Consider the following 27,615-nt stretch of genomic DNA (forward strand, 5'->3'; position numbering starts at 1 on the left):
CTCCTGGTGGGTCATGTGACCCCTTACAAGCTCTAGAAGGAATGTTGTCTCTTAAGGAGTTGTCTTGTTGATGCTGGGAGAATGTTGTTCTTTATGGTTGAGCAGGTATTCCTGTTGGTGGGGGAGGTTTGGTCCATGCATAATGCAGGTACACAGTGCACGGTTGGGGGAGAGGGGAGGCCAAAGGGGAGAGAAGAATTTTTATGTTTAAATTTGTCTTGTCTTGCCATAAAACATGAATTTTATTTCATAGTAGTATTGAATGGGGAGGAAAAGATTGACTTAAGTGGACAGAAATATGCAAGTTAATATATGGGGGGTGGGCAGTCCTGACTGCGCCGAAATGAGGGAAGTCTAGAGAAAGAAGACGAGAAGCATGCAGGTCAGCCTACACAGGAGGATGTGGGTGTGGAGTGCCACATGCAAGGAGAGGAGAGTGGGTCACTGTGTTTAGTATCAGGCTTTATTGTCGGTGGATTGGTGGGTAACAACCTTATGAATCCTTTGTTTCTATAATCTGCACTTAAGCTAGATTTGACATGTTTCTGCTCCTAAGAGCCAGATTACTATTCGCATTAAATTTGTCTTCTTCCAGTCTTGTCCATCTCATTGAATGAATCTACTGAATTCCAAGAGACCTGGAAATCATTCCTAATTTCTCTCTTCCATTTTCTTTTATAGCCAGTCAACACCCAAGTCAGGTAAATCCCATTTCCTAGAGGTATTTAAATCCATAAACTTCTTTTTTTTTTTTAAGATATTTTCTTTTTTTACAAAAATTTATTTATTTATTATTTGTTTGTTTTGGGCTGTGTTGGGTCCTCATTGCTGCGTGTGGGTTTTCTCTAGTTGTGGCTCATGGGCTCTAGAGCACGGGCTCTAGAGCGCAGTCTCAGTAGTTGTGGCGCACGGGCTTCGTTGTTCCGTGGCATGTGAAATCTCCCTGGACCAGGGCTCAAACCTGTGTCTCCTGCGTTGGCAGACCGATTCTTAATCACTACACCACCAGGGAAGTCCCAATCCATAAACTTCTTGCCTTCTCCATTGCTACTGCTCTAATCTCTACCCTGTTATCTCTAAACTGGACTTCTGTAACTACCTCTTCACGTTTATTTTTTCTTCTACAAAACACTCTGTAGATAGCATTTACTCTCCGCACAACAGCCAGAGAATATTTGAACAATGCATATCTAATCATGTCAGCTCCCTTCTTATAGGCCTTTAATTGTTTCCCATTTTCTTTACAATGTTTTCTAACACTCTTAACTACGTGACCTTTTCCTTTCTGTCTGGTGTCTCTCTTTGGAACATTTCCCCCTTCTCTATGCAATCCTTTCAGCCAGCCAATTTATAATCCCCCTTTTGGCCTCAACTTAAATGCCTCTCTCATAAGGGAAGTTTTCCCTGATGTCACTCAAACTAGGTAAGAACCTGATCTTTTATATTCTTATAACACCCTTAACCACTGTGCCACCAGGGAAGCCCCTAAATAGCGTATTCATTCTTGGTAAAACTGAGGGTTTATGTGTTAGTATTTGTGTGTGAATGTTAAGAATGGTTTTGCTGACAGAAATACAGATCAATGGAACAGGAGAGAAAGCCCAGAGATAAACCCATGCCCCTATGGTCAACTAATCTATGACAAAGGAGGCAAGGATACACAATGGAGAAAAGACAGTCTCTTCAATAAGTGGTGCTGGGAAAACTGGACAGCTACATGTAAAAGAATGAAATTAGAACACTCCCTAACACCATACACAAAAATAAACTCAAAATGGATTAAAGACCTAAATGTAAGACTGAATGCTATAAAACTCTTAGAGGAAAACATAAGCAGAACACTCTATGACATAAGTCACAGCAGGATCTTTTTTGATCCACCTCCTAGAGAAATGGAAATAAAAACAAAAATAAACAGGACCTAATGAAACTTAAAAGCTTTTGCATAGGAAAGGAAACCATAAACAAGACAAAAAGACAACCCTCAGAATGGAAGAAAATATTTGCAAATGAATCAATGGACAAAGGATTAATCCCCAACATATACAAACAGCTCATGCAGCTCAATATCAAAAAAACAAACAACCCAATCAAAAAATGGGTGAAGACCTAAATAGACATTTCTCCAAAGGAGACATACAGATGGCCAAGGGGCACATGAAAAGATGCTCAACATTACTAATTATTAGAGAAATACAAATCAAAACTACAATGAGGTATCATGTCACACTGGTCAGAATGGCCATCATCAAAAAATCTACAAACAATATATGTTGGAGAGGGTGTGGAGAAAAAGAAACCCTCTTGCACTGTTGGTGGGAATGGGAATTGGTTCAGTCACTATGGAGAACAGTATGGAGGTTCCTTAAAAAGCTAAAAATAGAATTACCATATGACCCAGCAATCCCACTACTGGGCATATACCCTGAGAAAACCATAATTCAAAAAGGTGCTTACACCCCAATGTTCATAGCAGCACCATTTACAATAGCCAGGACATGAAAGCACCCTAAGTGTCTATTGACAGATGAATGGATAAAGAAGATGTGGTACATATACACAGTGGAATATTACTCAGCCATAAAAAGGAACAAAATTGGGTCATTTGAAGAGATGTGGGTCGACCTAGAGACCGTCATACAGAGTAAGTCAGAAAGAGAAAAACAAATATCATATACTAACATATATATATGGAATCTAGAAAAATGGTACAGATGAACCAGTATGTGCGGCAGAAATAGAGTCACAGATGTAGAGAACAAATGTATGGACACCAAGGGAGGAAAGGGGGAGTGGGATGAATTGGGAGATTGGGATTGACATATATACACTAATATGTATAAAATAGATAACTAATGAGAACCTGCTGTATAGCACAGGGAACTCCACTTTGCTGTGCAGTAGATACTAACACAGCATTGTAAAACAACCATACCTCAATTAAAAAGAATAAAAGAAACATTTCTTATAATTATCAATTCCATTAATAAATCCAGAAATAAAACATGAAAAAGAAAAAAAAGAATGGTTTCACTGGATTTTCCCAGGGTTTTGTCTCTGGATATAAAGATATTTTACAAGAGAAAGGCTGGGAGAGCACCTCTTTAAAGGCAGCAACTTTCTAGATGTTAGAAGACTTTCTCAATGCCGTAAAAACAGTTGGTTATAGGCAGGGCTTCCTACTCCTAGCCCAGTGATTTTTTTCTATGGCAGCATCCTGACTCTGTTGGTTCTGTCATATAAAATACGGCCTCACACAGATGCTGTAGATAAATGGGATACCAATTCTCTAAGCCAAACGGGTGACAGTTGTAAGAACCATGGTACAGTGTAAAGTATTTTAGCAAATTGGCCTGTTAAAACGGAAAAGATCATGGGCTTGAAGTCTACGACAAATTGGGCTCACATCTTGCATTGGCCGTGCTCCTTCCTGTTATATTTCTCTGTTTTGGGAACTGGGGTACAAGGGGTGTTTCTCATTCTTCTTAGTTCATAGCACATAATTATTATTTGCCTAGTCAAGTTTACTCTCTTATTTTATTTTATTTACTTTTTTCCCCTTCATTCCTGATCCCCAGTCTGACTATGAGCATCAACTCTTATGTGTCTGACACGTGTCTGTTAATATGCATTCATGTCTTGAGTAAGAAGAGTATTATTCTGTGTTTGTTTCAACAGTATGTATTGGTTTTTCTCTTTCTGACTTACTTCACTCTGTATGGCAGACTCTAGGTCCATCCACCTCACTACAAATAACTCAATTTCGTTTCTTTTTATGGCTGAGTAATATTCCATTGTATATATGTGCCACATCTTCTTTATCCATTCATCTGTTGATGGACACTTAGGTTGCTTCCATGTCCTGGCTATTGTAAACAGAGCTGCAGCACAGGGAGATCAGCTTGGTGCTGTGTGAACACCTAGAGGGGTGGGATAGGGAGGGTCGGAGGGAGATGCAAGAGGGAAGAGATATGGGGATATATGTATACGTATAGTTGATTCACTTTGTTATAAAGCAGAAACTAACATACCATTGTAAAGCAATTATACTCCAATAAAGATGTTAAAAAAATTATGTATCGGTATTGTGCTATAAATCACCTCTGTTTCTTTGTAAAAACTTCAACTATATTTAAGATCTATTCATCTTACTGTTTGTCTAGTCTTTATTTCCAACTACTGGTTTTCTGTAACATAAAATTACCACATTTTATTTTTCCATTCCTTAACTGATGGCAACTAGGGGGCTTCCAGTGTTCTGCTATGAAAAATTAAGACTATTATATTAAACATCCATCTAAATGCATTCTTACAAACTGAGTTATTTGTAGTGAGGTGGATGGACCTAGAGACTATCATACAGAGTGAAGTAAGTAAGAAAGAGAAAGATAAATACCATATGCTAACACATATATATGGAATCTAAAAAACAATTGGTTCTGAAGAACCAGGGGCAGGACAGGAATAAAGACGCAGATGCAGAGAATGGACTTGAGGACACGGGGAGGGGTAAGGGTAAGCTGGGACGAAGTGAGAGAGTGACATGGACATATATACACTACCAAATGTAAAATAGATAGCTAGTGGGAAGCAGCCACATAGCACAGGGAGATCAGCTCGGTGCTTTGTGACCACCTAGAGGGGTGGGATAGGGAGGGTCAGAGGGAGAAGCAAGAAGGAGGAGATATGGGGATATATGTATACGTATAGCTGATTTACTTTGTTATACAGCAATAACTAACACAACATTGTAAAGCAATTATACTCCAGTAAAGATGTTAAAAAAAATGCATTCTTATAGATCTCTGAGAGTATTTATTTAGAATATATGTCCAGGTGAGAAATATCTGGGTTAGTACATATGCACACTTAAAGTCATTTGATTCTTCCAGAATTATTTTCAGAATAGCTATGCTTCTTCACATTACTGCCAATAAGTAGTACACAAGAGTTCCGTTTATACCTTTGCTATGTCTGAATATTAGCTACCTTTTTCATCTTTCATAAACTCACAGGTCTAATATCATATCTGGGGGTTTTTTTCTCATTTTTTATCGAGGTATAACTTGCCGACAATATGAAGTGCAGATTTCAAACGTACATTCAAAGAGTTTGACAAATGAATTAATCTGTGTAACCCCCAACCCAGTCAAGACATCCAGCATTTCCATCCTTGCAGAAGTTTTCTTGATTCTCTCTTACTTGTGTTTTTATGTGAATTTTCATTGTTTTTAATGAATTTCTGTATCTTTTCACACATTATTATATTTCTTGATGGTTACAGTTTCTATGTTAACTAATATTGTATTTTCTATCTTGTTTTCTAGTTGAGTTTTGTTGGAGTGGAGAATATTTATTCTATGTTGATTACATCTGGCAGTAGTAATGAATTCTTCTATTAGTTTAGATACTGTGTTTATTCTGTTGAGATTTTTATGTAGGAGATCAAATCATCAGCTAATAATGAGAGTTTTATCCCTTCCTTTCCAAATTTGACACTTCTGCCATGTTTTCAGATTTGTAGCACTGACTCAGACATCTAATATTATGGTAAACAACAGCAGTGTGTAAGGTCGCTTTTGTTTTGTTATGTTAAATGGGAACGCATCCAGAATTTCTCTACTAAGTATTTTGCTTGATGTAGGGTGGGGTTTTTAATCACTATTAAGTTAAAGATGTTCATTTATATTACTAGCTCTCTGATAGTTTGTTTATACGTGTTTAGATTGTTAGGTCCTGTAATTATCTCATTTGTTCTGGGTCTCGATTTTGGATACGAATGGGTGAACAAGGAATCGGTGTTATGAAAACTCACTGAATCATTGGAAGCATGTGGAATATGGGAAGGATGGGAATAGGGTAGCCCATTTTGGGTAAGGTTAAAGGAGTGGCATCAGTTTCAGACAAAGAAGCCTCCAGTGGTACGTTCTGAACAAGAGGCATGTGATTCTGGTCAGGAGCACAAGTGGGTTCAGGATTGGCTTGGATAAGGTGGGTAGAGTTAGGTGGTCTGTACATAGAGTACATTATTTTCTCTATCAGAACAACAGATTGAATTGATAGCAGAGGTGCCTTACTGTGTTACATAAGATGATAGGATGTTATATATAGTTGTTGGGTGTGCAAATAATAACATAAAGAACATGACTGATGACATAAATCACATTTGAAACAGAAAATGGAATAAGAGGTGATTTTTTATTTTTACCTAGTATAGAGTATGATCATGTACCACATTTAGAAGACATGAACTGATTGATTTCTCAATCAATCAGTTTGGGAGTCAACATCAGAGTGATATTCATGAAGTTAGGAGGACTTACATCACGTATGTCATTGGTCCCAGGTAATTACACAGGAGCAGGGGGAGGATGTAAGAATCAATTTAATAAAATATACTCACTTTTTACGATAATCTGCTAATATGTTCCCCTCCCCATAACAGCCTCAGTTTTGGCTGATCACGGGGAGAAGAACACATAACAACGGAGTGTTAGGGACTTGCTCCAAATTCCACGATGAGCACAAAATTCCTCCATCCCCTTAGCCTACACACAGTAGAGGAGACTTGTTGGTAAAGGTCAAGGCCACAGGTGAAGTCGATCCATGCTTCATGGGTGTGGTGAACACTTGGTTTAATGCTCTGCTGTCACCACCTTGACGTTCTTAATTATTTTTGAACAAGGGGCTTTGCATTTTCACTTTGCACTGGGTGCTGAAAATTGTGTAGCTGGTCCTGGCCATAGCATAACAGATGCACATCCCTTTGTGTCTAGGGGTGTTAGAAGCTCTGGGGACTTATTTGATCATTCTTTTTTGCATACTCTTCATTGAAGATCAGGCTTTTGGGTTCTTCCTATTCTCATGATTTGGGGTGATGATATTAGAGGCCAGGGACCCTCCCCCATGACAGAGAAATTTGATAGGAAGGGAAGAGAAGCTCAGGAAGAGGGATAGGGCAACCTAGGCTTACAATTTATCAGGAATTGAGAACCTATTGGAAATAATAAGGTGAGACCATATGGCAGCCAAGATAGTCTCTGAGCATTCATAAGAAAACAAGGAAATTCGTCCAAATGTTTACTATTACTCAGTCTTTAGACCCAAACTCCAGTATAGCTCTCCAGTGATCTGGCAGAGCACAAGTGGAAGCTCTTTTCAACCACTCCCCTCGCTAAATTCAGACACTTTGCAGAACCTACACATTTCTCAGCAACAAGAGAAAATTTGCAATATAGTTTTATTTATAACTCATTCAAGAAGGTAGCCCAATCAGTGTTTTGCAGTCTGAACAAAGAGAGGAACACTCCAGGAGGTAACTTAATTAGGCATCTTGAGGGAAGAAAGAAAGCATGTTCTTGAATCTTTCCTCCAGAGGAAGAAATATCCTATTCAAGTATACATAAATTTTAAAAGCTTCGGTTGTCATCAATAATACAAGTTTGATAGGTGACTGCATTTCTTGCCTCTCCCCAGTCTAATAGCTATAGTCCAAAAGTTGGAGCAAGTTTCCCCAAGGGCTGAAACTGTTAGGATCGCCAAACAAGAATGTCCACTGTGAAACCAGTGAACTCAGGCAGTTCACAGCTTTCATTCTCCCTTTCCATAAACGGCACTTCATTGCTCCTCCATAGGCTGGGGGGAAATGGGTTTATTGCATTCATTTCAAGAAATATTCCTGCACCTCTTTCGTGGGCCTCCCTACGACTTCAGTTATATTTCATCTTCTAAGAAGTTTGCTAAATGCAGCTTCAAGCAGCTCACTCAGGTAGGTGTGCTTGAACCATTATCATCCATTTTTCAATAAAGCTGTGGGTGAAAGTGTCATTGATTCTTTTTCATCAGGAGAGAATATTAGCTTTTTATCCTCATCATATTATCTCTCTGCCTGACTGATAAAACTGCCATGCTGAAGGAAAGGTCAGGAATTATCGAGTGGGTGTTCACTTCATTCATCTCTCACCCCCCTCTTTCAACAAATGTATTGGGAATGTAACAGAAAATTTGTGTTTATGAAATGAGACTAGAGGAGAGAGATAAATGGGTGAAGTTCTCATGGATTAATGACTTCATTTTGTTGCCTAGAAATATGTGAGCTTTAAAGGGTCTTCATTTATAACTTATACTCACCCCTTATTTCATTTTCTTATTTTGATAGAAAGAATTCTCAAATGACATTTTGCTGAGCAGTAAGGCTTCTTTGATGGGTTAACCATTCCTGGACATGGGGGTGGGGGGACAGGAGAGGACAGATGGTTCTCGTGGCAGGAAGAAGATGACAGCACTCTCATTATTCAATGTAGCCAAAGAAGTTATAATTAGCGTGAGTTACTTCTAATTATATTTCATTTTCCATGTCGCTGTGATGAGAGTCAAAGGATGAAGAGAATCAAAACAGAAAAGATTTGTGAGGCCACTGGTGGGTAATTCCAAGGAAACCAAACTGTAAACATAGGTAGTAAGATGAATGGGCCAGCTCAGGGGGCCTCTTCCCTTCCCATTCCACTTTTGGTGATTTTTATCTGCCCTATATTCTTCAGATGCTCTGATGAGGTTGGTAGTTTAGGTTTTTTTTCCTTCACTCTGTTGCTACTGGCTAACTCTAGAACAGCAATCTCACTGAACCCCTGGGGGAAAGCGTGATTTTAGTCAGTGAGATCTAGTTTGGGTTTTTTGTTTGTTTGTTTGTTTTTGCGGTACGCGGGCCTCTCACTGATGTGGCCTCTCCCGTTGCGGAGCACAGGCTCCGGACGCGCAGGCCTAGCGGCCATGGCTCATGGGCCTAACCGCTCCGCGGCATGTGGGATCTTCCCGGACCGGGGCACGAACCCGTGTCCCCTGTATCGGCAGGCAGACTCTCAACCACTGCGCCACCAGGGAAGCCCTAGTTTGGGTTTTTTTGTTTTGTTTTTTTGGGTTTTTTGCCCGCATTGCGTGGCATGCAGAGCTTCCCCAGCCAGGAACTGAACCCTCACCCCCTGCAGTGGAAGCATGGAGTCTTAACCACTGGACCATGCCAGGGAAGTCCAGTGAGATCTAGTTTGAATCCCAAATTGGCCATTTAATAATAGCATGACATCAGGCAAACAATTCTCTTCATCTTGTTGTTCTTGAAAAAAAAAAAAAGGAGTGGGGGTGAGAGGTGATTATACTATGAAGTTTCACTTTGTCTCTGTTTTCTATCCCTCCCACCCAATTGGTCAGTAAGACTTTTCCAGTTATATCCAGTCAATATCTTCTGAGTCTACGATCTGCTCATTTTTTCATGCCATTACTTTACACCAGACCCTCACTGTATATTACGTGGACTATTGAAATGGCCTTTGAGTTGGTTTCCCCTCCTCTAATCTCACACTCCTTTCCCACTTATTTTTCACCTGTTCAAGACTATATTCTTCCCAGTTGCATATTTGATTCAATTCCTAGCCCCTCAATATGCTATCAGTGTTATAGTAAAGTCTACATGGCTTTTCATGATATGTAAACTTTTTCACAATCTGGCTGTTGCCTACAACTCTAACTTTTCCGCCCTGTCTCTCCATTTAATGAACCTTGTTGAGCTAACTATTTAATTTCTTTGTCCATGCATATCCCTAGGCCTAAAAAGTCTCTCCACATGCCATTTCCTTACTCCTCGTGGGGACTTGCTATTTATCTTTGCAACTCAGCTTAAATATATTCTTCCTCTCCCTCATTCTTTTGAATAATCTTTATACTTTAAACATATTTCTATTGTTATTTATGCCTATTATACTAACTCACATTGGTTTTATATGTGCTAGGTTGTTAGGACATGAATTAATGTGTTAATGAAGTCACAAGCATTTATAATTACCTAAACTTTCAGGATCACAGTTCACGTTAGATGCCCAATAAATGTTAGCCTCTCTTGTACTTTCCCCTTTTCTTCTTTCTTAATGTCAGTGTTTTACTTACACACACACACACACACACACACACACACACGATGTTGTGGAAAAGCCTAAAAGACATCCTTGAGAAATGCTTGCTTTAGGGAAACCGAGTGAATAATAATATCCGTAGGAAATAGCAGCACACCAGGTGCAAGAAAGCCCCCAAAGGTGCAGTGAATGATGTGGAGCAATTCGTTTAGATTACCTTCTCATTGGTATGAATCTTGGTAGGAAAAAAAATCTGTCTCCTGTTTTCCAGCCCTGCGTTTTACTCAGCTCCTGGAGGTTCACTGAAAGTACCTTTCTGTAAGCTACTGTCTCTCTCTGGGATAGTTTCTCCCTTTCTTCAGCCAACTGTCTCCAATTTGAGCCATAAATTAAGGCTCCCTTCCTCTGGGAAGCAGCCCTAACTTGCTGAGGCTGGTTTCATTACCTCTTCTCTGTGTTGTCCTATCCCCTGAGCTTTCTACCTTCCACTCTGTCTTGTAATCATCTGTTTATACGTTATTCTTCCCCATCTGGTTGTGAGCTTCCTGAAGACGGGGTTAGTGGTTCATTCGTCCCTAAGTCCCCATGACCTGTACAATGCAGACATTCAGTAAATATTTGAATGAATTAGTGAGTCACAGAAGGAGGTCTTTGCCTGTCATTGTTTTTTCTATGTTCCCCTTTCCAGAGTGTATCCCTCTAGGTGGCAGTGACTGTTCTTTGTATTCTGTGTATGCAGCAGCGCTTTGCATGTTATGCAGACTGAGTGGAGGCAAAAGCCCTAAAAGCCAGGAGTACCTACCCTACCTCTTCCCATCCAAGAGAAGTGGGGGATGTAAAAAAATCAATTTGGAAAGACTCAGAGATACAAGCCTACACTTTTTTTTTTAATTTTTATTTATTTATTTATGGCTGCATTGGGCCTTCGTTGCTGTGCACAGGCTTTCTCTGGTTGCGGCGAGCGGGGGCTACTCGTGGGCTTCTCATTGCGGTGGCTTCTCTTGTTGCAGAGCACAGGCTCTAGGAGCGCAGGCTCAGTAGCTGTGGCACACGGGCTTAGGTGCGCCGCGGCATGTAGGATCTTCTCGGACCAGGGCTCGAACCCGTGTCCCCTGCATCGGCAGGCGGATTCTTAGCCACTGTGCCAGCAGGGAAGCCCCAAGCCTACTTGGGGCTTCTTGATCTTGACGTCCACTTGCAAACATTTGCGATGTCTTTCTCTTTTTGGCCTCTCATTAAACCTGCAGAAATTATGGGAAAGTTAAACAGCTCTTGGCTGGCACTTAACTTTTTCCTCTTTGAAATCTGCAAGTTCTCGTTATTTCTTGCCCTCACGTGGGTCAGAGTTCCCTTCTCTGCTGGAAACAGCCTGTCCACTGATGCCCCAGCACACCCCCACTCCTGCCTTTCTGCTTGCAGTTTTAGAATGCTGTAACACTTAGGGAAACTTCTTCTGATTAAAAAGGTTTAAAATGAGTCAAGATGGCAGGTTAAAAATAACGGAAATGCTCCTGCTGTCCCAGTTTATTAAGCAATGTCCTGGCAGTTAAAACCTCCAGGCAGTGCCTCCGGCGAACTGAGTCCAGCACCTCATCATTATCCTCCAGAAATCCGTGGGTCGATTGAATCTGCAACCATTAGCTAGAATGGAAAGGTTTTGACCTGTCATTTAAACAAGAAGAGTCAACCAAGCCAAGTTCTTAATTACAGGGAAGATTTTTAGTGTTATAAGACTAAATGGCCTCTCTAATTTGTAAAGGAATAATAGGGGAGTATCTTACAGCTTCCTTGACTATCCACCTTTCATTTGCATCACTGACAGTCTGGATTAGGTGTCCTTCCCATGCATTCTGAAAACACTTCCATGATCTCTGTATCACAGCTCTCACTGACGTGACATGTACCTCAGAGTGGTAGCTAGGAAGGCAGCACCTGGAGTTGAATTGCTCAAGAGTGGATGTCAGCCCTGCCCCTTATTAGCTGTGCCATCTTGGGCAAGTTACTTTACCACTCTGTGCTTCAGTTTAGTTGGAACAGGGGGATGTTTAGCTATTTTTGTGGTTGTAGAGTAACCTTGACTCTGCCTTGTTTTAGACATGGTCCCAGCATGGCCTTGTCTTATTACTCTTTATATGGCATGACCACAGTTTATGCCTGGCTGCGGAATTATGGCCCAGGGTTCTTTTGAACTGCTAATTCCATAGGAAGTTAAAAGTCCCCTCTCTCTACTTCTCCAGTGACTTCATTCACATGGTCACCTCAGGGAGCCTCCAGTACTCTCATTCCTATCCACCCCAACCAACCAATAGCAACTCATGTGCCCCACCTTCTCATTCTGACCACTATTACGTCAGTTTAGAAATTTGACACTTCTTTTCTCTTTAATGAAAATATATTTTAAACAGTGTTTCTATATCTTCCTGTTTGTCGCTACAACATCCTTAATTTATCTGAACATTGATAACATAATAAAACTTCTAAATATAAATCTGATTATGACACCATCTTGTTTAACAATGTTCCCTCCAGCACTGAGGAAATTCAGCTATTCTTGGATTGGCTTATGAGACCTTCCTGATATAGTCCTTGCCAGTCTGCATTGGAAATACAAGGCAACCCATGCCCTCAGGCAGCTCCCTTTTGTAGGATACAGAGATCAGTCCTCTTCCCATGTTTGAGCTTCTTCTAATTATATCCATTAGACCAGGAACATCTCATTGGCTGAAAGTGAAACTGAGCAGGACCCTGCAGGGCCTTCCCAGGGACAGAAGTCCCCCTGGTCCAAGCCCCCCACACCTTGTTTGTAAAAGAGCTTTAGCCTCCTAGGCCTTCCTCGAGTTCCAAAGAGCAAATTTAATCAGACAAATGAAAAAAAAAATGCAGAAACAAAGGAAAACAGTCAAGCAAGACAAAATAGTTCAGCCATGAAACAAAGTCAAAGACCTTTAGTTACTTATCAAGTGGTACAGATAGTATCCTGAGCCATTGAGTTGTTTGCAGATACTAAAACCCCTACCAGGTGGAAGAAGTTAACTACATGCTGACCACCAGCACGTAGACCCCAGACAGGTTGGAACCAGAAGGTTGATGATTGAGATTCCCCAAATATCACCCTGTTACATCACCACCAATCAATCAGAGAATTGTGCACGAGCTGATCACACACCCTGTGACCCTCTCCCTCACATTATCTTTAAAAACTCTTCCCTGAAAGCCATCAGGGAATTGGGTCTTTTGAGCATGAGCTTCCCGGTTTCCTTGCTTAGTGTCTTGCCATAAACTCTGTACTTTCCTTCACAACAACCAGGTGTCAGTAGATTGGCTTTGCTGCACATTGGGAGAGCAGACCCAAGTTTGGTTCTGTTACAAAAGAAAGCTTTGGGCTTCCCTGGTGGCGCAGTGGTTGAGAGTCTGCCTGCCGATGCAGGGGACACAGGTTCGTGCCCCGGTCCGGGAAGATCCCACATGCTGCGGAGCAGCTGGGCCCGTGAGACATGGCCACTGGGCCTGCGCGTCTAGAGCCTGTGCTCCGCAACGGGAGAGGCCACAACAGTGAGAGGCCCTCGTACCGCAAAAAAAAAAAAAAAAAAAGAAAAGAAAGCTTTGATGAAAACATAGATGGATGGAAAGGTTAATGATGAAATTTACACTTGGGGACAGAGTATGAGGGGGGAAGGAAATAGGAAATGGGAAAATTCGGTGGAGAATTGGAAGATGGAGAAGAAAAACAAAAAAAGTGGATTTGCGAAAGGAAGAAAGATAAAAAGACCAGGGAAAGTAAGAAAAAATAAAATCAAATCCCTGTATTGTGTCCCAGGTGTGAGTTCTTTGACTCTGACCGTCCTGTTGTTGCAGGTGGGCATTTTTATATTCCCACCAGGTGATGCGAAGACTTGGCAGCAGGCAGACTTTGGGAATGATGGCTGTGTCTGCTACAGGGTTTGGGACATGCTTCCTTGACAACCAAACTTTTTACTATAATTAGATTGATCTTTCCTATCACTTGCCATGTAAATTACTTGTAGTAATTTACACTGAAAAATTAAAAAGAAGGAAGTTTTGTACTATGCTATGAAATTCAACCAGAGGGTATTTTCTGTTGGGTGGCTGGCTTACAAAAATTATCCCCAAATGATTCAAATGCAGTGTTGCACTGCAGGTCCAAAAGAGGCTTTGACAGAGCAATATTTTTCCTTACCATCTCAAAAATCTTTTGGTACACTAAAAAAAAAGTGAAAGCAGAAACATAGATTGGGTCATAACTGCTAAACATGTGTTAATCCCTTGACCATTTTGACACTCTATCAGATTCTATGAAACGTGTTCAAAACACACTTCTGGGAAAGAGGAACATAATACCATCCAGATTTCCAAACCTGTGATGTGTTACCAGATAGAGAAATAATTGAACTCTCTAAAAAATGTGTTTCTGATACTTAGTTTTGCATTCACACTGGAAATAACAAGTGTGATGTAACTAAACGTGTAGGATTTGATGCATGTTTCAGTTATAATTACCATCAGTAATCCAATTAACATTGCGAACTAGAAAAATTCATTAAAATTCGTGCAGTACAATCTTCTCTCACTGAAAATTATACTTCTTGGGAAGATGCTTTTATCCTGATTATCAAATTTTGGTGAAATAAATAAAATTGGTGAATAGATGTTGCCATACCTGCAAGAGTCTGCTGTGGAAAAGTTCCATTCCATTAATTTCATCACTTACTGTCTGAACACTTGTTTATGCAAGATGTAGTCAGGTTTTGAGGGGGGGTACAGATCTCTTATGAGGAGTTTATTAACTGTCAGAGAGATAAGAAAACTTATAAATAGCCGTGGTTGGGTAAACAACAGGACACAAGAGACACACAGATGACACTGTGGAGCTTCAGAAGATGTAGATTAAGACAGTCTCTTCAATAAGTAGTGCTGGGAAAACTGGACAGGTACGTGTAAAAGAAATGAAATTAGAACACTCTCTAACACCATACACAAAAATAAACTCAAAATGGATTAAAGACCTAAATGTAAGACTGGGCACTATAAAACTCTTAGAGGAAAACATAGGAAGAACACTCTTTGACATAAATCACAGCAAGATCTTTTTTGACCCACCTCCTAGAGTAATGAAAATAAAAACAAAAATAAACAAATGGGACCTAATGAAATTTAAAAGCTTTTGCACAACAAAGGAAACTATAAACGAGATGAAAAGACAACCCTCAAAATGGGAGAAAATGTTTGCAAATGAAGCAACGAACAAGGGATTAATCTCCAGAATATACAAATGGCTCATGTGGCTCTATATTAAAAAAACAAACAATCCAATCAAAAAAATGGGTGAAGACCTAAATAGACATTTCTCCAAAGAAGACATACAGATGGCCGAGAGACACATGAAAAGATGCTCAACATCACTAATCATTAGAGAAATACAAATCAAAACTACAATGAGGTATCACCTAGCACCAGTCAGAATGGCCATCATCAAAAATCTACAAACAATATATGCTGGAGAGGGTGTGGAGAAAAGGGAACCCTCCTACACTGTCGGTGGGAATGTAAATTGATACAGCCACTATGGAGAACAGTATAGAGGTTCCGTAAAAATCTAAAAATAGAATTACCATATGACCTAGCAATCCCACTACTGGGCATATACCCAAAGAAAACCATAATTCAAAAAGACACATGCACCCCAATGTTCATAGCAGCACTATTTACAATAGCCAGGTCATGGAAGCCACCTAGATGCCCATCGACAGACGAATGCATAAAGATATGGTACAGGGACTTCCCTGGTAGTCCAGTGGTTGGGAATCTGCCTGCCAATGCAGGGGACATGAGTTTGAGCCCTGGTCTGGGAGGATCCCACATGCCGCAGAGCAACTAAGCCCATGCACCACAACTGCTGAGCCTGTGCTCTGGAGCCTGGGAGCCACAACTGCTGAGCCCACATGCCACAACTGCTGAAGCCCGCGTGCCTAGAGCCCATACTCGACAACGAGAGAAGCCACTGCTATGAGAAGCCTGCGCACTGCAACAAAGAGTAGCCCCCACTCGCTGCAACTAGAGAAAGCCCATGCACAGTAATGAAGACCCAATGCAGCCAAAAAAAAAAGATAAATAAATTAATTAATTAAAGAAAAAAAGAAGATGTGGTACGTATATACAATGGAATACTACTCAGCCATAAAAAAATGAAATTGGGTCATTTGTAGAGATGTGGATGGGCCTAGAGACTGTCATACAGAGTGAAGTTAGTCAGAAAGAGAAAAACAAATATTGTATTAACATATATATATAGAATCTATAAAATTGGTACAGATGAACCAGTTTGCAAGGCAGAAATAGAGACACAGACATAGAGAACAAACGTATGGACACCAAGGGGGGGAAGGGGGAGTGGGATGAATTGGGATATTGGGATTGACATATATACACTAATATGTATAAAACAGATAACTAATGAGAACCTGCTGTATAGCACAGGGAACTCTACTCAGTGCTCTGTGGTGACCTAAATGGGAAGGAAATCCAAAACAGAGGGGATATATGTATACATAGAGCTGATTCCCTTCTCTGTACAGCAGAAACTAGCACAATATTGTAAAGCAACTATACCCCAATTAAAAAATAGAAAGAAGAAGATGTAGATCCTGTTCCTTTGGTGTCAGAGATAGGAAGAGGCTGTGCAGAGGCAGTGGCACTGAGCTGAGACCTGAAAGAGAGTAGAGTATAGGATGTTTGAGGGGAAGGGTAGAGGGTGGACAAAACCACCACTTTGGAATCATTTCCAGGTATCTGCTCTTTGATGACTTTGCTCATCTTGACTGCTGGCAGGGAATCACTCTGACATTTAAAACTGCACTCCTTGGAAAAAAGCTCACAAATTAAGACAAAACTAACACTACACAACTCACAGCATGGCTGGTAAATTGAAAGTTTAGATACAACAGCATCGTAGAAGAAGGATTGGTAGAACATAGGGATAGTGTGAGTTGGAAATGGCTGGTTGGAGATAAAAGATGCCAGATTGGTCCAAGATAGTTCTAAGGATATGAGTAATAATACTTCACACCTTCAGCAAGTGTGAGAGAGTGCCCACCATGTATCATGGCAATTCTAAAAGCCTGGGAAATGAAAATGATGCGATATAGTTCTTATTATTGAGAAGGAAAGAAGCTTTGCCTTTTCTGAGCCACACTTGTCTGTTTACATACTAGATACTTCCTGTGAATTGATTTCCATTTACCAGCCATGCTGTGAGTTGAGTATAATGTTAGTTTTGTCCAACAGCGAGTACGCAGGTGCGGCCCACTGTTATAGTAACGTAGTAACTGTGGTAGGTTGGTTCATTCAAGATGCCATGTTACACATTCCCTTCGGGAAAGAGACAGACGTGACTAATAATTCCGATGTTAGCTAACAAGACCCACAATTATGACCACGGGGGTCTTTATCCAAATCTCAGCTTAAATGGTGATTTTCTCAAGTCATCAGGAGTGGAGGCAGGGCTCTGATTCCAGGGCCCCTGCTAAGGTAATGTGATCCTGGAGCCAGCTGCTGGCTCAGAGGTTTCCTGTTTCTCCTGCTTCCTGGTATGGCTAAGGCAGCAGCTGCTTTGGAAGATCAGCCCTGCACAATTGCTCTGGGAGGATCAAGAGGGTCAGCTCAGACCTGGTCTCCAGGTTTTGAATACTATCTGCTTAAAATCATGACATTGGTTTCTATTATCTGCAACTGTACTGTGATTGGTGAATACAGTAATAAATATAATTCACCATATGAATGTGTCATGAAAGAAAAGAACATTAGTATTACCTACATAAATGCTAAAAAAGCATTTTCTCAAAAAATGTCTATGTGTGAGCAATAATCAGGTAGTGAAAATAAAATAAATACAAATTATGCACTTAGTCAAGTATATAAACAGTGCTTTTGTATACACTTAACAAAAATGATTTATATGAAGAAATTTTAAAATTCTGCTAAACACACACACACATACACACTTGTACCTATAATAGTTAAATAGAGAACCATTGTATTTGCAGAAGACTTGTCATTATTTATTAATTTTAGTACTTAAAAGTTCTCCTGAATTTTCTAATTGTTTGTACTAGTATATTTTAAAGTTGGATTTCTACCTTGCTTCTTATACCAAAATAACTTTCAGTTTGACACATTTTAACCTCAAAACAAACCACAAAAATGCTAACATTAAGCATGACTGAATTGACATTATCTTGAAGTAGACGAAGTATTCTATGTAAGATTCAGATTTCATAAGATTTAAATTAAAATAATAATAAAAGTAACTCCATAAAATCTCTGAACTTTGCATGTTAAAAATCACAAAATCAAAACATAAATGAGAAACTAGAGAATAAATATTTGCAACATTTATTTCACTGACTCTGTAACAGTACTATAAAAATGTAGTACAATTAATAAATGAGAAAGTATCTTAAATGATTTTCAACTAAATAAATTTAAAAAATAAATAAATGAAAATATGCTAAAACATACTCCTAACTAAAGACATTGAAATGAAATTAAAATTGGGATAAACTTTCTAATTTATTCAACTGGGAAAATTTTTGAATTTGATAATATTGATACTGAAAAGATGAGGAATTATTACTTCTCTTCAGAGGAAATTAAAAAGCTTAGTGCTTAGATTCAGCAATTCCAATCTCTTTATTTATACCTGGAAAAGTTGGCCAAGTTACTGGAACTAGAATGTTCACCACAGCTTTGTTTATGATATAACAAATAACAGAAGAGAAGGAATGGTCAAATAAAATATAGTTTAAACCTAAATAAATATTATAATAGACTATTTTATAACCATTAAAAAGTATAGGGGGGCTTCCCTGGTGGCGCAGTGGTTGCGAGTCCGCCTGCCGATGCAGGGGACGCGGGTTCGTGCCCCGGTCTGGGAGGATCCCACGTGCCACGGAGCGGCTGGGCCCGTGAGCCATGGCCGCTGAGCCTGCGCGTCCGGAGCCTGTGCTCCGCAACGGGAGAGGCCACAACAGTGAGAGGCCCGCGTACTGAAAAAATAAAATAAAAAAAAAAATAAAAAAAAAAAAAGTATAGGAAGTCTAGGAAGAGGATATAGATAATATATGCTTTGTGGAAAGATCTCTAACATATATTATTAAGTGCAATAAAGATGTACATTATTTTTTGCATAAATATGAACAATTATCTATATATTCACAAACAAGTATACATTGGTGCATGCACAAAAAAAATTGTCTTGAAGGAATTACATGAGCTTGTTATCATGGTGACTTTGGACTAGGGGACTTGTAATGTGCAGAAGGACACTTTGCTTCACTACTTGTATTTTTCTACATTATTTGAATTTTCCAAACTTGACCATGACATGTTTTAATTAGAAAATTTACCTACACAGATTATTAAAACGTGAGATTGTAGGCATTTTTGCCTTTTTTATTTTATACACAGCTTAGAGTCTAGTTAGTGGGTATAGTGGATCAGATGTATCTAACCGTTCTTGAGGACTTATAGGTGACTATGAATTCTCTTCCTATTCTATACCACAGTGACGTGAATCATGGGAGACTGATGCCACCCCTCCATATGTGAAGCTTCAGAGACTCAGAAATGTCACCAGGACTTGGCTGATGTCACACACAAGGTAGGAAGTGGAGAAAGGATTTCAACACACACGTTGTCTCCTCATGTTGTGCACATTCCACACAGATTTCACTTCCTACTGACCATAACAAAAATATATTTCCTTCACACAATACATTTCTAATGTTAAAAGTTATTATTTCAAGTATGAATGAATGCTTAATTTTTGCCCATGAATAAAAATGGAAGATAATATGCTGAGATGACACTGCATCAGTAAAAAATGATAATCTATTATCATAGCATGTGTAGGTGTGATATCTTCTCACTAATGACTTGCTATGCATAAGCACCAGGAGATGAACTTGACATTTGATACTGATACAACCTTAAAGAGAAGACCTTGTATTGTTCTTAAGGAACACTATTATACCTTCCTTAAAGTTTGAAGAGCTTTATTTTCCAAAAATGGAAGTATAGAATTGGTCCTAGTCAGAATGGAGCAGTCGACAGCCCTCTGACTTTATATTCTGTTCTTCCCTCTGCAAGACCCTTTCCTACCTCTTTATTTCTTAGGCCATGTGTTTCTTTTTCCATCAGTTCTCTCCACTTCTATAGCCTCAGAGTCTCTTAAAGGGGCAGTGGCCCGACACAGGGCTGTAGTGATTCGCAACTCCTGTCTGTGGGATTAAAGTGATGCTTTAATTTGAACCTATATCTGAATTCTGTCATAGGCGTCATTGGTATTTTAAAACATTCTTTCATCTCCCATAAAAGAACTTCAGGAAAAGGGTGAGGGGTTCTTGTTTGGAACTGGAACCAAGGCATCTGAGCAGGCTGAGGGCTTGAGACACCAGAGGCTGCTTTGGTCTAGTGAGCAGTTGTTTCCATTTCGGTGTTCTTGTAGCCCCAGCAGGGATGCTGGAGGATTAAGCTGGGCTTGATTGAAAGGCTACAGAAGAGAATGGAGACTAGGTATTTCTTGCCCTACTTGTCTCTGTTCTCCTCAGTCTCATATTTATCTTCTTGCCACAGTATCATCTCAAATGTCACCTCTTCCAAGAGGCCCTTGCCTCACCTGGCAGAAGCAGAAGAGGAACGAGGAACCAGTCTCTGTAAATGCCATTTCAGTGACCTTCCTAACATAAGGCTTTTCCTATACTCTGTTGCTCAAAAGCCTCTTGCAGCACCTCCTATATCTGGGCTTGAATCCTCAGCCTGACAATTCAAACACTCTCCAGTTAGGCCTCCCCTGTCCTTTTAGTGCCTGTTCCTCTGGTACCCGCTCCCATCCTTGGCCCTCAAACACCGTGCTGGATCCCCTAACACCTGAGTGCGTGGAAAAGCCTCCTTCACTCATGTAACTCACACATCCCTCAGGGCACCTTCCTTTTCCGTTCCTTAAATTAATTACATTAAAATGATTTTATAGGTTTATATTGTGGTCATCAGCCACCATTTAATGGTAATATATAATCTCTCCCCATGGGGTGCTCTAGTCCAACTTCTCTATGGTGGTTTACAGCGCATTCATCACTAGACCATGTCCTGTGGTTACCTGCATAAACATCATTTCTCCTCTAACTTACTGCAAGTTTCTGTTTATGTCTGAATCCCCGCTCCTGAGGACCTCGCACATGGCTAAAGAAAACCTTTGTTCATCGGAAATGACTGAGGAGATATAGGAGCTCTTTGTGTTTACTGAGGACCGTACTGAGGACTTCTGCATACAGAAGGCATTCATATAGGACCCAGATTTTCTGAGATTTTTCTCAATTTCAAAAATGATGTCTCATTGTCACATCATATGTCTTGACTTCTGGGTGCAAAATATAGTGACATCAGTGTATTAACATTTCTCTTTATGTAAAACATAATGCTCGACGTGGGCGTATCACTTCTACTTTGAACTCATAACAACATTTACTCTATTTTTTCCTAAATTGTTCTTGATTTTGTAGTTGCTCCAACTCACATGCAAGTAAACACACAAATACACAAAAACACAATTTTGATGTCAGTGTTGTAGTATCTGTGCAAGAGGCTGAAATTAGTCCAGCCTTTCCCATGACTATCTCAAAGGGCCTTTTCTGCCATCACTCCTCAAGAGCAGATCTGCAGTTCTTTCTTTAATACATGCCTCATGTACCTGGGACATACCTTTCCAACCACTGGCATACAACTCTCAGAACCAGGACAAGAAAGAAGGCCAAGGTGACTAGAGTTAATAATCACAGCTTCATTTAAAGGTTTTCTAAAGTCAAACATCTGAGCATCCTCCAGAACCCAAGATGTGATGGAGAGAATTTTTTTTCCCTCCCAAATCTCAAAACTGTGAACTTGATCGAGGTTAACACATCCCACAAATCAATGCCTTAAAACCAGATATCTTCTGCTAAGTATGAAAGTGGGTGCATTTCAGTGTTCATCTTTCCCTCTTCCAAATCCCCTTCCCTTCATCCTTCCTGTCATACAGTCCCTGCTGTTCCCCTGATCCCCCACTGCAAGCTCGCTCTTTACAGGACTGCAGCACTGAAGCAGCACAGTTTTAAAGCAGAATTTAGGACCTGGCACAGAGGAAGGGATCCAGCAAACTCTGCAGAGAGAATCTAATTAGGTAGATGGGATTTGAGGAGCTGGAGTTTTTCTAGGACACCTGGCTCACCCTTCTGTGTAATGGAAGTTGTCAGTGGCCCTTTGCTGGCAGCTGAGGCATCAGGACGTGGGTGTCACTTCTCATCTGAATTAAATGCTGCCTCCAGCATGACATTTCAGGCAAACAGGAACTGCTCAGTGCTCAGGCACTGGGACCTTTACCTGAGGTTCTTTTTAACTAAGAGCCACTGTGATTTTTGCAGAGGGAGAGAGCTGTCAGCTCAGGATAAGGGAGAACTTCCTGAAACTCAGAACTGCCTCAGACAGACAGACCGTTTGGTTGAGTAGTGGGATATCCACTACTGGCCAAATTCAGCAGAGAGGTGGCTTGCTGGATAGATGAAAGGAGGGTCCACCTCGGAGCCATAGGACTTACTAAGTTACAGCTTTCAGCCTCAGTCTCACACCCATAAAATGGTGGATATTATATTCATTCATTCACATATTCAAAAAATATTTATTTATTGGAAATCCACTGTATGCCAGGCATTCTTCTAGGGATGGGAATAGAATGATTAACAAAAGAGGCGAAGCGCTTCTCCTCATGGAGTGTGCGTATTAATGAAGAAAGGCAGAAAGCCAGCCCAACTGGCCGTGGTGTGGTACTATTGGTATAAGGGGAGAGAGAATGATGGTGGGAATGCTGCCAAACCCGCAGAATTAAATAAAATTGAATGATTTTTTAAATTTTCATTTTATATTGGAGTATGGTTGATTAACAGTGTTGTGTTAGTTTCAGGTGTACAGCAGAGTGATTCCGTCATGCATATACACGTATCTATTCTTTTTCAAATTCTTTTCCCATTTAGGTTATTACAGAATATTGAACAGTGTTCCCTATGGTATACAGTAGGTCCTTGTTGGTTAAAAACTGAATGATATTAATGAAAATAAATGAGATAATAATGACTAATATTTATTAAGCATGTCTGGGTTCCTGGCACTATGCAAAGCACCATACCTTAAATAAACCACCTATCGATAAGAACTAATAGTCTCACTTTACAGGCACTGCAGCTGAGACTTTGAATAGCTGTGTAACTTGTCAAGTAAACCTAGATAGTTAGCGGTGAAGCTGGTAATGGAATTCAGGTATGAGCACCGGGCTTATAGGAGGTACCTACTTAATCACGTTTCTGTTGATGAAATTTGTTAATATTCATATGCTATTGAGCTACTATGAAGGTTATATGAAGTTAAAATTTTATATGTTTAACAAATATTGCCTATGGTGTAAAGCTAGAGGCTATGGTGCTTGCAAGGAAACATAGGACACTGTCTTTGCCTTGCTCTAGCTTTCTGTCTAGTTTGGGGAGTTCTGCCTCAGGAAAAAATAGCTTAAAGCAGCACGTGACTCCGGCATATAACAGTTCTAGACAGCAGAAGTCTATTGGCAGTAGGAGATAAAAGGAGGAAGCTAGCGATGGGGTTTCTTGTGGTCAGGAAAGATATCTGGGTTTGGGTGAGGTCTTGAGAATGATACATATGCAAAGGAGTGGTGGGAAGGAGAGATTAAAACAGATGGGATGGCTCCTTTGAAAAAATTAATGAAGCTTTAGAAGAAAAAAAAAAACAAGCTGGAAACAACCCAAATGTCCATCAACAGGACAATGGCTAAACAAATGGTAGTATATTTGCCCAGTGGGATATTATTCAGTGATAAAAATGAATAAACTACTGACACGCAACAACATTGATGAATCTCCAATGCATTCTGATGAGTAAAAGAAGCCAGACACAAAGGGTATGAACTGTATGAGTCCATCTGCATGAAATTCAAAATGAGGCAAGCTAATCTATGGGGACACAAGTTAGCAAAGTGATTCACTCTTGAGCTGTGGAGGGGATTAATTGGAAATGGGAATTAAAGAACGTTTTGGGATAATGGAAGTGCTCTACATCTTGAGCTGGGTGATAGCGACATAGGTGTACGCATGTATAAATGTCATTGAGTTTCACATCTCAGATGGTGCATTTTACTGTACATAAATTAAATCTTAATAAATCAAACACAATAGAGGAAAAACAAAAGATGAGAGTGGGAATACTCTAGAGAGCAGAGATTGGCTCACTTCACCAAGACAGAGATCTACAAAAAGCATTTTGGAAAAAGAAAATGTTTGGAGTCAGTTTCCAGAAGGCTATGAGTAAAAAAAGTACAGGAATTATGATTTATTCTATGAACAGTAAATATCCTCTGGAGGTTTTGAGTAGGAAGCTAATAAATGATTTTGTTAAAACGTAAATTTCTAGGTCGCACCTAGAAACACCCAACAAAGGTGTTGGTTGGGGCCTGGAAATTTTCATCTCTTAGCAGTTCCTAGGTGATGCTGATACTTCAGATCTGGAGACCACATGTTAAGGACTCTAACTTTAGTCTGCTTCTCAGTCACCTATGGGGTGCAGGTTGAAAGAAAGCCTAAGAGAGAGCGAGTTGTTGAGGATTTGTAAATGGTGGAGTTAGAGGCTCCGGAGACAATGAGCCTGGAGCCAAGTTGTGTTTTGAAAGAAGCCATATGGAGGCTACAAGAGAGGAGGGCTGGGCCAGAGGGAAGCCATCCAAGGAGTAGACTTCCGTTGTAATTTAGGAGAGGGATGAGCAGAGTCTAAACCAGAGTGATATCCAAGGGGAAGGATAGGAAGAGATTAATTCACAGTGATTCAGGAGTTAGAATTAGACGATCTGGGATTGCATATTAGGAATAAAGGTGAGAGGGGAGTCTTAGATGTCTCAGAATTTCTAATTTGGTAATAAGGTGAGTGATAGTGTCATTTGGATCGTGAAACAGGGTAAGGGAATTATAAGAAGCTTAGTCAGGATGTGTGTGAGTACCACAAAGGGGTGGTGTCATGGGCAGCTCCAAGTTCCTGCACAAGGACCAGAGATCCACCGGAACTGATAGCAATGATACCTGGAGGCTTATGACCTCAAGCTGAGAATGATTCCGCCAGAACTGAGACCAAATAGGAAGGTCAGGGAGGAAGGTTTTAAAAGTGGGGTTGATTTTATTTTCAAAGTACATAGTTTTCTGTAAGGATTTTTAGAAAATTTTGGAAGTTAAGTAAATAAATAATAGCAAGGTCTGGGGCAGCTAGAAAAAAGTGATAAATAGGCAACTGTGTCAGCGGCAGCTAAAAATTCACAAGGATAAAATAACAGAGTCATGAATAAGTCAGAAGCACACACACGTACGTACATATGAGATAAAAACAGAGAAGAAAGAAAGCCTGGGTTCTTTAAATAGTCTTAGCTTATATCTCAGATAAATAGTAGCAGGTTTAAATATAAATATGAATACATGTATGTGTAAATAGATTAAAAACCTGAAAAGAAATATGTTAATACATGAACAGTGAATCCGGGTGTTAGGTTTATGGGCTATAGTTATTTTCTTATATAAACCTGGATTTTCTCAATTTTCTATGATCAACATGCTATACTTTTAAAATGTGAGAAAAAGTTATTTAATTTTTTTTTTAATTTGTATTTGAATAATGGAAGAGGAAAAGCATGATAGAATTCTCTAGAGAAAGGATTAGAGTTTGGCTTTCTGGTTCTCTTCTCTCTGCATCCCAAGACAGATCTTGGCAGTCCCACAAAGAAACGTCTGGATCTCTCATTGCTCAGTGATTGGCAGGCCGTAACCCCCTGAATGCTGCAACCTCACAGGCAATTTGATCCATTCTCCCTGGGAAGCCTCGGGCTAGGAGGCAATATTTAGAGTAACACAACATTGAAATCAATCTGAAATACCAAGAAAAATGGTTAGTGATGCATAACCGCCTCAGCCACTGCTCAACCCACCTGCAGCCGCTGGGAGACCAGGACAGAGAGTGGGTCTCTGGCAGATTCCCTCGGGAGCTGTGGGCCTGCCTCACCAGCCTCCCTGACCCTCACCCCGGGACTCCTGGCAACAAATGGCCCAGGGCAACACTCATGGAAGCCGTTAATAAACATAGAAAATTTAAACAAGAAGCAAAACATATACCATTGCTCCTTACTAAGAAGTAAAACAGGTCTGACTTTAAGATCCACTCCTTATATGAGACAGAACATTCATGGGAAAAGGAAAGAAAATACAGATTTTGCTCCATTTCCCACTGATCTTGTGTTTTTCTTTTCATCCATCCCTTTGCTTGTCAGTTTGTTCTCATTCTGTGGCTCTGTGATCTCAGAAATGCAAACATTGGGGTTCAAAGTTATAGGGAATGCCTTCCCTTAGTGATTCATGTTTTCTGCCTTCCTTCTCTTTGGAAAGACTCAAGTTAGCCTGACTCTTGGGAACCACAGGTCAATTGCTACCTACAAATATGCACATACTAATCCTCTCCTTTCCTCTCTGTCTTCCATAATCTCTCAAAAATGACCCACAGAACATTTCTAAACCTTTACTCATCTGCATTGAATAATTCTCACTAAGGTCAACACAGAAATCACCTTCAGCCTCTATTTAAACTCTTGTTTCTTTTCTTTTTTTTTTTGCGGTAGGCGGGCCTCTCACTGTTGTGGCCTCTCCCGTTGCAGAGCACAGGCTCCGGACGCGCAGGCCCAGTGGCCATGGCCTACCGGCCCAGCCGCTCTGCGGCATGTGGGATCCTCCCGGACCGGGGCACGAACCCGTGTCCTCTGCATCGGCAGGCAGACTCTCAACCACTGCGCCACCAGGGAAGCCCTAAACTCTTGTTTCTTTATATTGCACATTTCATAGAGAGCATGCAGTGGCCCACTTCTATCTTTCCTTCAACACTATCATCATAGCTGTGAAGTGGCTGTGATCACACAACAATGGGAAATTGATGAGGGAAGTTTCTTGTCTGTTGCTCTACAAATATAACATCTTTCTAAATCTCTTTGGGGCTCAAGATTGGTTTTTTTATCATAACAGGTTCTCTGTCATTGGGTAACCTTGAAGGGGAGGGTGTTATTACCAGAAGGAAAAGAGAGCTATTATATGTAGCCTTTGGTAGTGGAGGAACACTGCTCTTCCAAATCACAGAGCAACAGGAAGGGAGCCCAGGGAATAAACGTTACTTAACCTCTCCTGCGTCCTCCATCTAATCTCTAAGTAGTACTGCCCACTGGCCTAAACCAGGATCTGGATGGATTGCACTGCATGTTTGTACTCACACACATGAAAGTGTAGATCTATCTATATAATTTTATTTTTGTAAATATGATTATATTATATATTTTTCTGCAACTTGCTTTCTCCTCTTAATAGTATATATAAGCAAAATATCCAAGATCTCCACTGAAACGAAATGGGACTGGAGCAGTAAATACTGATAATCAGTTTGTGAGCAAAGGTTTATTTCTATAATATTACAAGAGTCAACCATTAGATCATTCCCTCTGTTAGGGCTATGCTTTGTCCAGTGTTATAAAATCAGATACATAAATGAAGGTTTTAAAGTATCTTAAATCACAAGAAAGTTGCAAAAT

At 40.2% G+C, this 27,615-nt stretch overlaps 1 protein-coding gene across 10 annotated transcripts in view; it reads left to right on the top strand.

Annotated features, from left to right (window-relative positions):
• Window positions 1-27,615, top strand: part of ARPP21 (cAMP regulated phosphoprotein 21) — a 1,021,360-nt gene that overhangs the window by 317,165 nt on the left and 676,580 nt on the right. For all 10 annotated transcript variants that reach the window (XR_013830175.1, XR_013830176.1, XR_013830177.1 and 7 more), the window contains one exon: window positions 19,484-19,578. The gene's annotated coding sequence lies outside the window, so the exon portion shown is untranslated. The remainder of the gene's footprint in view (window positions 1-19,483; window positions 19,579-27,615) is intronic.

This window comes from Stenella coeruleoalba, assembly GCF_951394435.1.
Source record: "Stenella coeruleoalba genome assembly, chromosome: 10".
In the NCBI taxonomy this organism is placed as follows: domain Eukaryota; kingdom Metazoa; phylum Chordata; class Mammalia; order Artiodactyla; family Delphinidae; genus Stenella; species Stenella coeruleoalba.